The following is a 13,345-nucleotide window of genomic DNA, read 5'->3' on the forward strand; positions in this document are numbered from 1 at the left end:
GATCAGCTCATGAGACCCCTCCAGCTTGTAGATGAGAAGAAGAGAGCCTGGCAAAGTCACTGGGTAGTCGGGGCCACTCCAGAACTCAGCTCATCTGTTTCCAAAAGCTCTCCCCTCTGAACTTTTCCCTCTCTTTCCACAAGAAGGACATGACCCCCTCACAGAGTGGAGGCTCCAGCATTTCACTATGAGCCAGGAGAGTTGGCCCTCGGCCATGGACACAGGCAGAGTAACCGAACACCCAGCCAAGGAACTTCAGAGTAACCAGTGAAGCATTCTGTGAAATTGTCTCTTCGGTAAGCTGCCTCAGGGCCCGAGCTAACGCCATTGGGTACCTAGTAACATGAGTATGACATGCAGGATTCCAGTACAGATGTGAAAATGCCATATAGGATTGTTGATACCCAGGGAAAATTTTAGCCATGATACCCTGGTGTAACTTAATCAAATGTCCATCGGCAGAGGGCAAGGTTCTGCAAAGACAGACCATGCAACAAATGTGTCTTGACAGAAAGAACGGGGTTCCTGGCTGAACATGGAGCTCTGGCTAAGGAAAGCTTAGTCTAAGCTCTGTCTCCTCCATCTGGAGACCAGTCCTGGATACTTGGGATCAAGAGGAAGGGAAAAGTGACAAAGACATATGGATAGAGAAACCTACTGGACCAAATAGCCCCCCCAAAAAAAAAATGCAAACTGGTTATCTTCATCTATTTTGTACTGCTGTAACAGAATGCCTGAGACTGAGTAATCTATAAAGAACAGAGATTTATTTCTTACAATTCTGGAGGCTGAGAAGTCCAAGGTCGAAGGTATGGTGAAGGCTTTCTTGCTGCATTATCCCACAGCAGAAAGTAAAAGGGGCAAGTGTATACACGTACTCATGCGGAGCAGAGAAGAGGGTCAAACTTATCCTTCTATCAGGAATCCATTGCCTCAATAACTAACCCATGCCTGGGATAACTAACTCACTCCCACTACACCAGCATTAATCCTTACCACCTCTTGAAGATCCCACCTCTGAACACTGTTGCACTGAGGTTAAGTTTCCAACAAATGAACTTTAGGAGTCACATTTGAACCATAAGACTGACTTAAGTATTCAAAATAAATAATTTTTTTTTATAAAAGGACTATATTGGCTTATGAAACCCAAATGTTGAAAGGTGCTCTAGCCCCAGACTCAGCAGGCTCTCTTCTCTGCCTTGATCTGACTTCCTTCAGTCAGTTGCATTCTCCTCAAAAACAGCAAACATTGTCCAGGATAGCTTCAGACTCACAGGCCAGCAGCTTGTCACCAGCAATAGAGGTATGAACTCTGAGTAGCTAACCTAAGACCCTGTGTGCCTCCTAACTAATCACTGAGCTCTGATTGGTCAGATCTAGGCTACACTGCTTTCCAAAGCACCACTGGACTGACAGCTGAAACTGTCAGTCAGCTGGATCAGTCAGGTGGGCAACACTATCAGCCCACCCAACCCCCATGCTATTGCTGCATTGATGAAGGTCCTCAGAAGCCAGACCCCAATTTGGGAGCATCTCTGCTGAGGGACCCCCCTGGCTATGACAGATGCCATAATGATGGGCTCCTGGTGCTCCAGGGTCTTGAGCCCCACACAAGGATAAAAATTCCTGGAAGAAAACCCAGGGCATTCCAGGACTGAGTAGCACATTTCCTCCAGAAGGAAACTGTCAAAAACACCAACCAAAGTCACATCATTTGTTTGTTTATTATTTGTTGATTGTCTTCTCCAATATAACTATTAACCCTGTGAGATCAGAGACCCTGAATATGTTCTCACTTGTTGATTCCCAGCAGCAAACGCAGTGGTCCCTGGCACAACTTAGGGGCTCAGTAAACCCATCTACAGGGCCAGAGCCCAGAATACTCCTGAGGCTCTCCCCTGGGCTTCACCTCTACTCAGTGCTGGTACTTCTGCTGCTTTTTTGGGGTCCCAGGATAAGTTCTGACCAAGTGTAAACAGAGATCCTTTCTCTGGATTCCCTGAGCACAAGGAAAACTGGCCTAGTATTGCTCTCACCCTCCCATGTTTCAAGTACACAGGGGACTCCTCCTCCCCCCACTAGGGCCTACAGATGCTTTGCTGAAGTTAAGCCATGGAGATGTGCTCCTGAAAGTGTGATGCCCCCCAAGGGAGAAAGAGCTGGGGCTACTGCAGGTTTGTTAAGGGACTGGCTGGTCCAGATCCCCTGGGTCTGAGTGAGGCAGCAGGAGACCAGGGCACAGGGGGATCCCGGGGTCCGCATGGAAGGAAGACCCACAGGTAGGGGAAGGAGCTATAGATTGGGAAGGGGACATGGCACATGGTCTAAGCAAACTCTGCTTTCCTTGCTCAGACCTCCCATTTCCTCTGTCTGCGGGAGGCAAGGAGGAGTTGGGGAGGCGGCTGTCGTCTTCCTTTCTGCTCAGACACCTGTAATCACAGGCTCCATCAGACTCCCTGTCCCTATGTGGAAGCTGCTCACCACAGCGAGAACCTCAGCCCCAGACTGGAGTTGCCTAGCAACTCAGAGTCCTGAAAAGAAAGCAGAGGAGCTAGACAGAAAAGGGCAGAGGGAATGGGCCTGTCAGAGGCAGGAAATAGGTGCCAACAGCCTTAGGCATAGGCTGCAAACTCAGGGCAGCTTCACAAGCCCCCAGCACCCTCTACCCAGCATGCTACCATTCCCTACCCTCAGATAAGTGTGCAGCATTCCATACCTAGAGATGCTTCCCTTTCCAACCACTCACTTTCCTTCAAATTACAAATACCTGGAGAGGATCTGACTTCTGGGCCGTCCCGTGGCAGTTTGGGAGGAACTTATCAGACCCTTCTGAGGAAGAGGGAAGGGAAAATGGGAAGTGCATTATGAGCCCATCCTAATCCATCCTGGGTTTTCCACTCTTCTGTCTATTAAGCCCATTCCATTCTTCTCCATTCATAATCTACTCACTGGTGCAGGGCAAAAGTGTCAGGTTTGGGTATTTGACAGCCAACTGCATGACATTTAGTGACTGCTTACTTCATAGAGCTTCAGTTTTTTCTAAAATAATCCCCATTCAGGAGTTGTTGTGAAAGGTAAGCAAAATAATGTATTTGAGATCCCTGTACAATGTTTGGCATATAGAATGCACATAGCATGTGCTAGTTTCCCTCCGTGCAGATTGAAATCACAATGCCATAGTCACTGGGACCCCTGAAGTCTATATAGCCCCTCCTCTTTGGTGACAACTAACTAGACTCTAATTTGGGAAGTAAAATTTAATTCCAAGACTACAGAAATCCCTGGGAGCCAACCTTGACCTCCACTCTTGCCCTTGGAGAATTCATTGCTAGTGGGCAAAGCTGAACCCTGTCTGCCAGAGAGCAATAGAAAATGGCTCAGTGTGCAGCTCCTGTGTTAATTGGGTGTTCCATTGACTTTATTTTTTATCAGTATTGGGGCCATTCTTGCATCGAGTTGCCTATTGTGGGTTATTTCAGTTACTGCATGGTGATGCTTATGGCTCCGTCTACCTATCATCGTTACCATGAAAGCCAAAGACTTTATCTGGAAAAGTGTTCTCTGGCCAGTGTCAGACCTCTTGATAAAACCAGGGGTTCATTTCAGACCCTTGGGTCAGGATTTAAGATCAAGAGTCAACTAGCAAATAGAAGTGCTTTATAAACTAACAATCTTGTGTTGCTCTATTCATCCATCTATCCACTACTTACCAAGTTGGGCTTAGTTCTGCACTAAGTGTAAAGGATGCATAAAAAAAGAGAGAAAATGCGCCAGACTGAGTTTTCTGCCCAATAAAGGAAAATTTTAAAATAGCACATTATTAGAATTCAAATAAAACTGTTTCTCTTGTCAGGTCAGGAGTAGTTCAGAGAAATACTGGAAATGGCCAGCCATGGAAAAGGGCTCCTGGGGCAGAGGGCACTTTTTGAAGCTCCCTACTTCCACCAAAACTGGAGGGAAAAAAAAAAACAATTTTCAAAAGCAATTTGACCTTTTCCAAATTTCACATTCCTAGACCCAACTGAACCCTAGAAAAAAAAAGGATACCTAAGGATGGAGAGAAAAGTGACAGGCAAGCAAGGACCCCAAAGCTTGAAGGATATTAGAACTGATGGTGAATTGACAGGAGAGAAAAGAAGAGGGGACAAGTGTGCCCCTGGTGTCATTTCCACAGCTGCCTGTTTGGGTGTCTGATTAACAATCTTATACATCAGCTTGGCCTTGAGTCTTCATTCATTCATTGCTCTCACAGTAGAGTGGTTCTGTCCGCCATGTTGCCAAGGCTGTGTGGTTTTGGAGTGTGCGCGCGCGCGCGCGTGTGTGTGTGTGTGTGTGTGTCCACATATGTATGTTGAGAAGATTTCTGAATGTGCTGCTGAGGCAAGGAAGGAGGACCCACAGTGCATGCAGACAGCGCCTGAATTGCGTGTATGGATAAAGCTGTACAGATTCGTGATGAGAAGTACCATGATCTCAACATAAGGTTTGCAAGCCTGAAGTTGGGAATTTGGGGAAGTGTCTGACCATTTTGTTTCTTTCAGGGTCTCCGTCCAGATTTATTCGTGGGACAATATTTTGCAGCAGAGATAATCTAAAATAAAAGGCCCTTTCTCCCGAGCTTCCCAGAGTCGTCCTGGTGATTGTCAAGCATTCCTACCCTGGCTTGGATCATATTTCGTACTTGAGTATCAAGTGGGCTGATCTCTGAGGGGGACAAGATAGAAGTCGTGAACATGGGTATCTAGATCTCCTAATGGCTAATTCCTCAGGAAAGATAATGCAGGAAAGAGACCCCATGGGCCAACCCTTCTTCATCCTCACTTCTGTCCTGCTCAGGAGGTCCCTTAATACCTCCAGGGTTTGGCCTTTCATTCCCACTCCCAGCTTTTGACTGCAGCATTCCCTGTTCCAGGAATTTTCTTCCTCTGCTCCGTGGCTATTCAAAACCTCTGCATCTGCTAGGCTAACATCACAGCACTCTCTCCACTCTCTTTTCTCAGATGTCTTGTGCAAACTGCTTCTTGGGAAGTCTACTCCACCTTCTCAATGTTTCATCTTCCTGAGGCAACTCTTCCCCAGTCAAAGACTCTGACTTAGAACAGACTCTTTATAAAACCTTCCTCTCTTGAGTTGACTCTGGAGCAGCCATGTCGCAAGACTCTGGAATAGGGTGCAGTTCACACGAGCAGAGGACTTCAGTGTTTATACAAAGCCACTGCCTGAGAAAAACACAATTTGAGACTCACAATACTCCTTGATGGAAAACAGGAAAGAGTTTAATATCCCCACGTTACAGAAAGGAAAGAGGAGGTTCAGAGAGATTCGTGGTTTACTGTAAAGCCATATAGCCAGTCTGGCAAATCCAGGCAGCCAGTCCAATCTACACTGCTCTCACTGCAGTAGGAGAGAGACCTTCAAATCAAAGCATTTCCTTGATACCACTCAGGTCCTCATTTCAACTGTTTGTTGAAATACGCAGCTTAATGCCTTCTAGACGAAGTGTCCCTCCAGCTGCCTTCCAACTACACTTGGTATACAAACCCACCAGCGGTGCTAAATCATTAGTCCTATCTCTACCCAGCCATGTCAGAAGGAGGTTTAGAAATTCGATCACTGTTGTTAAAGGTTGATAAGTGATTAAAAAATAAACACTTAAAAGGCGATTTGAGTTAGAATGGGTACTAATCCCTTAATCCACTCCCCCAACCCCAATGGCAGAATTTCAGAGGAGAGAGATCATTTGGACCCATACTGTTCAATATGGTGGCACCAGCCACATGGGGCTATTGAGTACTCGAAAACTAGCTGATCCCAATTATGATATGCTTTCAGTATAAATAAACATAGGTTTTTCTAAGAAAACTATGTAAAATATCTCATTAATAATTTTAATCATCACAGTATGTTAAAATCAGAACACTTTAGATATATAAAATTAAATTTTTTAAACTAATAAAATTAATTTCACCTGCTTCTTCTTAGATTTAGAAAATTTAAAATTTTATCTGTCATATTTGTAGCTTGTATTATATTCCTGTTGAATCACACTAATGTGGACAATAAGATTTTTTCTGTTATTTCAAATAACCACATGCAGGTAGTTATACACTCAGATTATGTTTGAGGTCCTATTATTTGCAGAAATAAAAGTTCAGAACTGAGTCCTTTAGGAGATAGTAATATTTCTTCTCCAAAATCACCCCCGGCTGTCAGCTTCCTAAGCTTCCCAAGGTTGATGACCGCCCCATCATAGAAACACCAGGACACTCCTCCGTGTCCCCAGCCAAGCCCAGACTGAAACCCCTGTGCCAAGCTACTGCCCCACCTGGGAGTCTCTCTAGTATATTTTTCTTCCACCATATTGGGGCCTGGCCCCTGAAGGAGGACCCCTAGTTAAAATCATGCCCTAAAATTCCACAAGCTGCCATGGGGCACTGAGATGTTATGCTCTCTAGAGAATCTCAATGTCTTCGGAGAGGTTGCTGGCTTTGATCAAAAGATGTAAGGATTAAAGACTGTTTAAATCAAGGTTAATGTCATTTGGTTAGAGTGGAATCCAGGGCCTTCATTGATTGTGTCCTTTGATTGAAGGGAAAAGCCATTTCCTTTAAATACTGTAATCTCAGCCTCCCAAGCTGGCACTGCAAAGAGAATCTATTTATGAAAGGCAACTTCTGCCCAGGGTCTCAATGTGTCTCCAAAGTTCATCTTGGCTTAAAGGTGAATTTTGTACCAACACACTGGCCCAAGGAAAACACTACTTCCCCTTCCACACTTGGAGAGAATGCTAATAGAAGCAGGATGAGTTCAGGGACACAGACAGTGAGCTAAAGTCAGTGGTCAAGTCCTGGACAAGAAAGAGAGTCACTTCTTGTCCATCCTCCATGGGATTGCTCACATGGAGCTTCTACCCCTTGATGGGTGGGGAAGGTCAAGAGGACCATAGCTTGCCTCCAAACATTCCACACAAAACAAAGAAGGCCACCCTCAGAGGCCACAGCTGGCCTTGACTCTTGCAAGAAGTTCACATGAGCAGAGGACTTCAGTGTTTACACAAAGCAAAAAAAAAAGAAAAAAAGAAACACATCAACAGCCATTTTCCAATAGAACCAAACCTCGAAACCCCTGAAACATGAATCCACAAAACTAAGAAAGTCTGAAGATCCCAGGCTGCCCCCTCACTCCAAGGGTGGGGTAAGGGACACATAACGATGTCATTTCATATGATTAAAAATATATTGCATAAATAGCACCAAGAAAATAGAATAAAATATAAACTAAAAATAAATGGTTGAGTCAACTCATCTTTAATGCTTTTCTGTGTAACATCTATTTTGTATAATGGAATACGACTTTCATACTCCGACTGCAAATTTAACCTTGGCCACAAGTTATGATGTACATTACAATACACTTTTATTATGTTACACAGTATTGTGGTGGTTTTTTTTAATCTATTGCTAAGCCCCTAACAGTATGTCTGCGTCAGTGAAGCCCATCTGTCACAACCACAGTGGAGACATTATTATGTAAATAGTTCTAGGGCCTCCTTTTGGGGGAATTTAATATACTGTCCTAATATTCCAGCCAGAAAAAAAAAATGTTTATGAAAAAAAAACCTTTTTTTTTTCCTTTGGTTTGTTTCATTTGTAGAGAAAGGCAGGTCGAGTTGCTAAAGGTTGTATTTTTTTTAAAAGAGTCCAAATCTCTTTTCTTCTGTCTCTCACTCACAATGTCTTTAAAAGCTAATGATATGACTCCTAATAAAATAAAATAAAATACATGAGAGACTTCTTTTAAACACACCAGCTGAAGTATAGAGCATTAATATCACACAGCCTAGTGCATTAGCCATCTTTTCTATATTACAGTCATATTTCAATAAACTAAGTTTTCTTAGCAGGTGCCATCTTGGATTATTTCTTTATTAGACAGAGTTATAAAATATGCAGAAAGGTCTGCTGAATTTTTTGTTATTTATTACCGGATTTAAACCTTTGCCAAAATTCATACACCTAAATCTTCCTCCTTAGAGATAGAGAGGCAACACCTGGAAGGACAGACAGGCACTTGTGCTCACAGGCCTGTGAGCTGCGGGGGGTGAAGGGGAGGAGGGTGGTACTGAATGGAGCGTGGCTGCAAGCAGAAGACATCAGTTCCCCAGACTTCTTGTGCATCTTAATTAACCAAGTTGGGATTTTAGGACAGCTTCATATCAGCCAGAACCCTGACTTTAGCCCCTGATCACAGGTGCTAATTATACACTCCAGAACATTCAATCTAGACAAGAGAGAACAAATCAGGGGTAAATTTGGTCCCGTGATTGTATGGGTGGTTCACACCAGGGACTGTAGAAATCCTACAAGGAGGACTCCTAGGTAGGACTGAATTTTTAAGGAAAGCTTCCTGAGGAGGCAGTCGGGGATCAGCTATGGCTTCAAAGAACCCTGGACTTCAGCGGTTGGAGTGGAAGGAAGAAGCTCCCAGGCACCACCACTCAGGTATGCATTTCTACATGTTCCAGGCAGGAGAAAAGACAATGCAGCCCTGGAGACAGAAAGAACAAAGGAGCTGAGAAAGAGGCAAGAGGGTCAGAGAGCAAGTTCCCCGTGTTAGCTTGCTGGGATGAAGACAGTTGTGGAGATCATTGGATCATGGGGTGGGGGCAGCTGAGCAGCTTTCCAAGGAGAACCATCACAAATTAAGCAGAGGTCAGAACGCCAACCCTGGACCAGAGACAAAGTAGGCATGGTGAAGGAAGGACAGTCATTCTTAGGGCCACCTGATGCTAGTCCCTACTGTTCCTCCCAGTCCAGCCAGGTCCCAGGTCTCAGAAGGAAACTGTATTAAAAGGAAAATCCAGAAAAAAAAAAAAAAAAAAAACTTTACTGAAAATGCCACCAGCCGTTTGGCAAAGACTTTTCTATTTGTCACCCCACAAAATCATGTCACAGATGGGTAATTAGACATTCACTGATGTATTCCTCTGACTCCACTCACCTTCCATCCCTAGAGTCAGCCTGGGACATGGCAGAAGGGGCTCTAGCCATGTGTATGGAGGGAGACTGGGGTGCCCAGTGGAAGACTACAATGGACCAGGAGCAGGGGAGGTAAAGTGGAACATGGTGGCTCAGAGAAGAGGTGACAGCAGAGGAAGCAGGATTCCAACAACCTTGGACCAGTACCTGGTGGGCATGGCCACTAACCAGACAGGGGAAAGTGCATGTGAAACATCATGTAGGGAACTGAGGGTCTCAGGAGGAGAATGCCTGTGTGCTCCAAAGCAAGTAGCTATAATGAATGTGTCTCCATCTTCTTTACTCCATAGATTGGCCTGCAAGTTCTCTGGGGTTCAGGTTGAGAATATGACTCTAGGGCAAAGGTTAGTGACCTAGGGCAACTGCTGAGTCCTCGTCATTCTGCTGTCCTCAGTAAGAATTCAGCTAACTCTTCCTGGCAGAGGGACCCTCTTGAAGCTCAGCATCCTCCCTCTCCCTGCCTCCCAACAAAGCTAGTTCAAGTCAGGAGGCAAACAGGAGCCCAGAAAAAGTGCCTATAGCAATACTATTTATTCAGAGGCTTTCTCACCAGGGATTGTAGTAAGGTTGTACCCCATCCATCCGAGTCAGCCAGGAGCCCCCCAATCCTGTCAGGTGACAAAGTTCACAAGGATCTGCTTGGTTCTTCCTGTGCACACAGAGTAGCTCAAGACAGCCAAGAAGAGGAGAAGGTATGAGGAGGAAGAATGGGGCTCTCCCAGAGAGCCCGAGTCTGGTTTTGAAAAGTGATAAAAATTTGACTTGGGATTCATAGGAAGCCCTGGGAGCAGTGAATGGCCAGTGCCCTGATGTTCTCCCTCCTGTCACTTCTCAGAGCAGTCAGGATTCAAGCATGTCAATACCCTTATCCAGGCCCAAGTCACATCCCTGCCTGCCATTTGTGCTGTATGATCAAAGGCTATTTTCATAATCTTTCTGACCACATCCTCATTTGTGAAATGGGATAATGAGGCTTATCTTATAGGATTGTTGTGAGTGAGAGATGAATTATCAAATAGCACAGAGTAAGTCTTCAGCAAATGGTAATCACGCTCCTGCCTTATAGGTGTTTGGGATTTATATCCATGAACTCATATAAATATATGTGACACCCAATAATGTTTCAACCTGTGCTGTCCCCTGGGGGTAACAAATCCCACCCTTCAATCCCACCTCCAAGACCTCGCACGGGACCTTTCTCGTTGTTCAGACATGCCCTCCTCTCCCAGTTAGAACTTCTGAGAGATTAATTATCTGTCAGCTGGGAGGCTCCAGGCAGTTATTGCCCAAGGATGAAAACCAGAAATAGGGGACCCTGCAAGTGACTAAGAGACACTATAGAAGCCAAGAAGGTCTGAAAGACATGTTTTTCCTCCTTCTTAGGCTAGAAGTTGATTCTTATACCTGAAGCCATCTGGCAGCCCCCTCCAGGATGGGCATCAGTTTAGAGACCCCTCCCAGGGGACCCATCAAAAGTCTAAGTTGCACTGAGAGCAGCGGCACATGCCTGTAACCCCAGCGACTCAGGAGGCTGAGGCAGGAGGATCATGAGTTCAAAGCCAGCCTCAACAAAAGTGAGGTGATAAGCAAATCAGTGAGACCCTGTCTCCAAATAAAATTCAAAATAGGGCTGGGGATGTGGCTCAGTGGCCGAGTGGCCCTGAGTTCAATCCCTGGTACCCAAATAAATAAATAAAGCCTGAGATTCTACAGAGGCAAAAAAAAAAAGCAGGAAGGAGAACTAATAGCTTCCTACTTCCATCTGAACTTTTAGTATTCAAACTCAGGAATCAGATAACAAATAATACTAAAATAAGATTGCATTAAATATCCTTTCTTCCCAAATCATCAGAAAGAAACTGCAGTTCCTTATTCTACAGATGATAAGATTGATATTCAGAGACCCAACTTGCTAAGGACCACAGAGTGACTCTGCGTATCACACCCTGACCCCGCTTTCCATGTACTTTCCATAGACCTAGAATTATTCAGGTAGAGGTCAGGGCAGTGTTGGTGCAGCCAGTCAGCTGCTCCTGATCTGGAGTCGTGATGCCCAATAGCCAAGGCTTCTTGCCCCAGCTCACCCCAGGGTTGGCCAAGTCCAGAGCTGATTTAGCTGTTGGCACCAGTGGCTGATTAATAAGAGGAAAAGTAAGCACTGTGGGAGGGGCATAAGTGGGAAGGTATAGTTAATGTGTGGGGGAGAAGTCCAGGGAAGAGGCAGCTCCATTTGGAAACACCCCCACCAGGATGCAGATGTTCCAGCAGCCGGCTGGGCAGCAGGCCTGGCAGGAAGCTGCTCTGGCTTTGACCTCAAAATCCATGCCTTTCCCCAGCCCCCTCCTTGCTCTTTCACTCTGCTCTTCTGGCTCCCTCCCCCGCTGCCTTCTTCCTTCCCTTTCTACCATTCTCTTTCCTTGCTGTGTTTTCCAGCCCTCCACCCTCACACCCATGTCCCTCTCTCTGACCTCTCTGATGCTAAGGACTTCATCTGGAAGATCAGCCGACCCTGCAGTCAGTGTCTTATTTTCTTTCTTCTGGCCAAAACCAGGGAGTGCAGACACAAGCAAATTGTTCACGTGGGAGGGGCGAGGAATCTTAGGGACATTCTCAATTTCTTATTCTCTCTCTATGATGAAAAAAGAAAAGGAGATAAATAGCCTGATAAAAACCTAGAACTCAAGAATTCACCGGGTACAAATCATTTCATGTATTTGCTTTATCCCCAATCTCAGTCAAATCCCCTTCCCCATTCTTGATGACAACCCATGGCTGTCCTATCACTTCCAATTATTAAAAAGTGCAAATGAGCTGAACCTTGTTTAGAACTTGAGAGCTCCCAGGTTCTTTTTCGGCTTTCCCAGGTTCCTTGCCTATGGAGAGCACACACATTTATCACTTCCAATGGTGTATTACCCATGTCTGTGTGGGCAGGGACTCAAGAGTGTCTATTGAAGGGTGAGGCTGGGGGGATCCGACATCAAAGCCCAGTCCTTTAATGAATCTGTTGTGTCAATGTCTCTTGGGACTTGGGCTGCGCACTCAGGTTGGACCCTTCACTGAGCCTAGGAAAAGGGGGGATGGATAATAAAGCATTGCTCAATGCTTGAGTCCAGTTACCCAGAACACGCTACATCAAAGAGAGCAGGACTCCTATCTGGACATCTGGAAAACAATAATTTCTTACTGTGATATTTTTGTTTCCTGAAATCACAAACCACACGTCAACCACACAAGCCAATTCTAGGAGATGGGTCAAAAATTGCAATATCATTCTCCTACCACATTCTGGGGAATTAAAGCACAGAAAAGGAACTTCTTTTTCTCAAGGTCACACAGTGTCTGGAATCAAAACCCTTTGTTCTGTAATAGGTCTTCTGGCCATATTGCTTCTAACGCTCTTTCTCCCACTCATAGGTCATTCCTTACGTCTGCCAGAGATAGGGCCAAGAGATATAAAACTTTGGGGATATCTTTTACTTTGTTCTTTTTTCCAAAATGGTCAGATTATGAGAGTCACTGAGGCTCCTCAAGGGAAGAATGGAACTTGGAAGGTTTGAATGACAATGGTTCAACACATTCTCCATTTTTCCTTGGGTCCCCCGTAAAGATAAGACCCAAGAAGAACTCAACAAATGTGTTTGGATTTCCCAAAAACCCATGGAGAATTTCTTCATGCAAAGGACTTGTCAAGAGCTTTTTGATGAGTTCAAGGTAAATGTATCAGAAACAGATGGATTAAGTTTGCCTTCAACTCACATGTGCTGGAGATTTGCAGCTGAGAAAATGCTTAGACCTGTGCATTTCCAGGGTCTGGTCCATTCCAAAAAGAGTGGGATGTTTTGCTGAGTCCCAAACACTTGCTTCTCCTGTCCCTAAAAATAACTGAGCTGTCCAGCTGTTGGATGAAGATTTTCTCTTTTGGTTTTGTTTCATTTGATTTTCTCACAAAGCACCAGAGTGATAAATGACTTCAAAATCTGGTAGAATGTTCTAGGGGAATCAAGCATCCACACACACACCAAAAAAAAATAATAATAAAATACTGTCACAATTACATCACTGCCCTCACCAGACATTCTGTCCCTTGAATATTACCTGTCATTATTTACCCATCTGTCAATGTCAACCTCAATATTTACTTCCTCTAGGAACATTTTAGGATTATTTTCATCATCAATCAATCATTGAAACCATTTTTTGAGCACCTACTATGAATCTACAATGTTTTGAGGATTCAGTAAGTATATAAGGCAAGGCCCTTGTCCTCAGTGAGTTTACAGTCTAATTAAGAAGTTTCTACA

This window comes from Callospermophilus lateralis, chromosome 17 (assembly GCF_048772815.1).
Source record: "Callospermophilus lateralis isolate mCalLat2 chromosome 17, mCalLat2.hap1, whole genome shotgun sequence".
Lineage (NCBI taxonomy): Eukaryota > Metazoa > Chordata > Mammalia > Rodentia > Sciuridae > Callospermophilus > Callospermophilus lateralis.